This window comes from Tupaia chinensis, unplaced genomic scaffold (genome assembly GCF_000334495.1).
Source record: "Tupaia chinensis unplaced genomic scaffold, TupChi_1.0 Scaffold000561_1, whole genome shotgun sequence".
In the NCBI taxonomy this organism is placed as follows: domain Eukaryota; kingdom Metazoa; phylum Chordata; class Mammalia; order Scandentia; family Tupaiidae; genus Tupaia; species Tupaia belangeri.
The window spans coordinates 1852065-1856753 of NW_006160074.1; positions in this window are offsets into that span (position 1 = coordinate 1852065).

Genomic DNA, 4689 nt, shown 5'->3' on the forward strand with positions numbered 1-4689 from the left:
TGCCCCGTGGGTGTGGGCCGCCCGCCGGGCCTGCGTCTGCCGCGTTCCGAATTTCTGGCGGTTGTCTGCTGCCTAATGCCAGGACGCGGCCTGCGGGAGGTGATGTTGCAGGATGCAGTGAGGTGTGATGACGGCACGCCCCCGGGCTGCAGCCTCTGCTCTGTGCACCCCCTCTTCCTCAGCGCACACCAACAGGCAAGCAGCAACAGGCATCCTCCCTGCATCCCGAGGGCTACTCTCCCCTGATCTCATTCCCCTCTGGCAGGGAAGGAACACGGGCCTGGGTATCACAGCCTCTGCCTTCCCCTGTCTGGGTGACCTTGGACTCACCCTTGGCCTCTCTGTGCCTGAGTTTTTCCCCAGATCCAGTGTCTCAAGGGGCTCCTAGCTCTGATCTCTGGGGTTCTCTAAGTTCAGGAAGGCCCCAAGTTCCACGCTCAGGGCCAGTGAGAGCCACCCCCTTGGCAAACAGAGAATCCTTCTACTGAGAGTGGGAGAAGCTGGCCATCTTCCAGGAAGACCTCGAAGCTGGGCATCCCTGGGATCCAGGAGCTCCACCTTCTGCCCAGCTAGCTCCCCACCTTCCTGATGTCGCGGAACCCACAGCCGCAGCTCCGGACCCTTTGTGAGCTACAGACCCCTCAGAAACACTGCATCTCTTCCCAGAACAGTGCCTGCTTGCCCACAGTTAGCAATTTCCTGGGCCTCCGAGAGCCACACGAGGTTCCACTTCTCTCTACAAGTGGAGACCCTTCATGATTAGCGTTCCTCGTCCCGGGGTTTTCTTTTCCACTGCCTGGATCAGAGAAGGGAAGGCTCTACAACCGCCCAAGCGCTATCATGAAGTCTGAAAAGCCAGGGCTGGAAACACGCACACACCAGAAGACCACTGTCTCGGAGCTCGGAAGCAGGCCCACACACCCGTATGTATGTTTGTATGTTTGCATGAACGAGCCGCGGAGAGCAGTGAGCTGGGAAGGGAGACGCCGGGGGAGAGCGGCCAGGATGGTGGGGTGCAGGAAGACGGAGTTTGCCCTGAGCTTCTGGTTCAATTTATTAACTCTAGGGGACAGTGGGAGAGCTGCAGAGGTGACTGCTGACAGGGTGGAGCACTGGACGTTGGCCCTGGCACCTTACCGTGCCCCCTGTCCTACGCCCAGGGCACTGCCAGCCAGATCTGCCCTCCCGCTTCTGAGCCATCAGGGCTGGAAGGTCTCTGCCCTTCCACAGGAGGTGGGCTTTCTGCTCGGGCAGGCCACTGAGGGCGGGACTCGCTGCTGGGCTGCTGGGCTAGGACAGGAGCTGGACAAGAGCTGGGCCTCAAGGGCATCCGGGGCTTTGGGGAACTGCTGAGGCCTACCTTGGGGAAACGACTCCCCTCCCAAAAAATGTTCATGGAGCCCTGGGGATGGGGAGGGAGAGCAGAGGCCTCAGAATCTGAACATCGCACTTTTGACCAGACTCAGGAGCCAGCAAGGAAGGGCCCACCAGGCTCTGGGGTCCTGGGAAGCTGAGCAAGGGACCAGGAAACTGGACAGGGAGAGAGTGGTGGGATGGAGACTGTGGAGAAGACGCGATTAATCTGGGAGCCAGTGCTAATCCACCATAGATGTTTGTTTGGTTACACTAAAATACACAAATCGGCAAGGTTTTCTTCCTCCTAAGGAAAACAAGGGGATTAGAGGGAAGCCAGGGAAAACAAGGACACAAAACCTGAACTAACCAGAGGCCAGGTCAGGATGTAGGAGCCAAGACATTTGTGGCCCGGGACTGAGCTTCCTGGCAGTCAACAGGAACAAGGAAAGGCTTCATTTACATCTTCCATTGGCTCCATGAGATGAAGTCTGAAGAATGTTTTTCAAGAGAAATCCGACCATCCCTAACAGTGAACCCACTGTGAGAGTTCTCTGGAGAGGTCTAGAGAACTCCGCGTGAGAACCAGTGAGCCGTGTCTGCAAGACCTTGTACTTACCAAGCCCAAGGAGAAGACTCCGGGGCTGTGCCCTAGAGCATCCTGCAATGGGGGCAGTTTGCCAAGCGTGACTCAGCCAGCACTACCTCCTAGTGGGGGCAACCCGAGGGGGCCCAGACTCCGCCTCTGTGGTGTGGGTCAGCCGGGGGAGTGGAGGCACTGGTGCTTCTCCTTGGGGTCACGCCCACCTCGACACCAGGAGGTCTCTGGGCCTTCTCTGCAGAATATTCGAGTGCAGTCGAGAAGCCCTGAGGCCCATAGCCTACCCCCGACCCATGGGCAGAAGCAGCCCATCCTGTGCGCACAGTAGGTGCAGGTTCTCACACTCCCAGCTCCAGGACAAGCAGCCGGAGTGACTGGCCCAAGGACCGCACACTCGGCACTGCTGCCGGCTGCCCCTCGGAGGCCGGCATCTCCAGGAGAGGCCCCCTTGAGATGCCATCCTCAGGCATTCCAGGAGGCAGCCTGGTGGGGATCAGCACCCTAGCTGTGGGCCTGATGGGCCCGAGTTCTAATCCCACTGCTGCTGCTTTCTAGCCATGAGGGCTGGGCGAGGCCCTTAACCTCAGTCGTTCACAGGTACAAAATGGGGAAAATGATCACAGGACCTCCCAAACATCTGTGTGGTCAGCTTAACCAGCACTGGGCGCTGGGCAACGCCCGTGATAGGACCCCTGAGCACAGCGTTGAGGGGCGACTCCAACCTGCGAATGGGCAACGCTGGCCTGGAAATACTTAAGGGGGTCAAAACAGATGCCACAGCCGCCTCCCCTGAAGCCCTCGCAGCCTGTGTAGCTACAGACCCTTCTGTCCCAGCTGCAGAGACCTGGCCTGCCCCTAGGGAAGGACACTCGGCATCCTGGGCGGCTCCAGGCTCAACCAAGAGGAAAGTTCTCCCCAGGGGTGGGGAAGGAGAGCGAGCTCCTGGCCAGGGCACAAGGCCTTGTGTGCCGGGTGCCTCTCAGAGGAGGGATGAGTCAGAAGGCCCCGCTCCCTGTCTCAGGCCAGTCTTACCGCAGCCTGGCCTGCCGTAGGCGGGACTCTCCGGCCGACACTGGGACACTGGGCGGAAAGGCCCCGGTTTCCTGTCCCCCCCACTACCCCAGCGGCCACAGCCAGAGTCGGAATAGTACCGAGGCCCCGCCCCCTGGCTACCAGGCTGTGGGCCCATCCTCCCGGCTTCAAGGATGGGAAAACATCAACAGGAGCTGAGCAGGCAGCTGTGGCCACAGGCTCGTCCCGGGGGTGGGTACTATGTCCTGGATCAAGTCTCCAGTCTCTGGCCACCTGCACATACAGCTTCGCTGACTCTGTGGGGAGGACGGGAGGAGGGGAGGAGGGCCGGAGGAGGGAGGAGGACGGGCATGGAGACTCACACAGGGTGGAGGGGGCTGCGGGGGCGGGTCCCCGGAACTGCTCACGGCCCAGCCCCCACAGAGGGGATGCTGGCCACACACCAGGTGCACGGCCACCTCTCACGGACGAGTGCTGAGGCCGAGGCAAGCGAGAGGACTCACCCAAGCACACGCAGTGATGGCGGTGGGGCCGGGACTCCAACCTGGCTCCCAGGACCCGGCGCCCTGGCCCTGACCGCAGAGCGTAGGCCTCCAGGGCTGCACCCGAGCACAGGAGCGACACTCAGCACTGGGGCTTCAGCACGGGGTCCCAGGACACTAGAGGGGAGGGGCGGGGAATGTGACAGTCAAGGTGGCCAGCAGTGGGGACACAGCGGGGCCAGTCTTAGCCTCAGCATTCACCCCAACCAGACATCGCTTGCCCAATACCTATGGCCGTCTCTGAGGATCACGTCCCGGGGGTGTCCACTGGCGGGGCTGGGGGACTGCCCATCCTGCTGGCAGCTTCCCTGGGCGTACGGAAGGGTCTGTACCATCTCGTCACTTCCCAGGAGGGCCTCCCCCCCCCCCCCCCCCACCCAACAACAAAGTGAGGCACAAAAAACTACAGCAAACATGTGTGGACACGGGACCACCATACCAGAAAGGCAGGAGCCAGACACACACTGCTCCCCGCTCGGGGCGCCAGGTCTGGGCCAGGCAAGCACGAGGGCTTTTGGCTGGTTTTATGGCAAAGGGATGGCCAGGAATGCTGACACCTCGTGCAGCCTGGAGGACTCTGACCTCCAGCTCAGACCACCTCCTGGCCCGACACAGCCTGGAACGGGGCAGAGGATGTGGGCGCAAGGCCCAGCTAAGCCTCCCGGCTGCCTATGCCAGAGCTTCTCAGCAGCCAGCACCTGGTCCCAAAGGTGCCCCCTTGCCAGGGTGCCAGCATGGCTCACCCAGTCAGCCTCGTCTCCAGTGCCCGCCCGCTGGCCAATCAGATGAGTGCCTCTACCCAATGTCAAGGGGACCTCCGTAATGAGACGTGGTGGCAGCTGCTCACCCAGAGCCTGGCACCATGGCATGACTACTACCCTCTCAGCAAGCCCGGGGGGAAGGACCACAGCCAGCGCCATCTCTCGGAGGACAGACTGGGGCTCGGAGTGCAGGCAGGTCGGCACAGCCCGGCAGCGCACCGGCAGGGGATTCGGCGGGGGGCTGGGTCTGCTGGACACAGGAGCCAGGTCCTCGCTCTCCCAGGGCTTCCTTCCCTGTCTTCCCACTCTGACCCAAACGCCTGAACATCCCATTTAGCGCTAACCCTGTGTGCACACCCTACGTGGCACTCGGGTACCGGACAGAGGCGGGCAGGCCCCC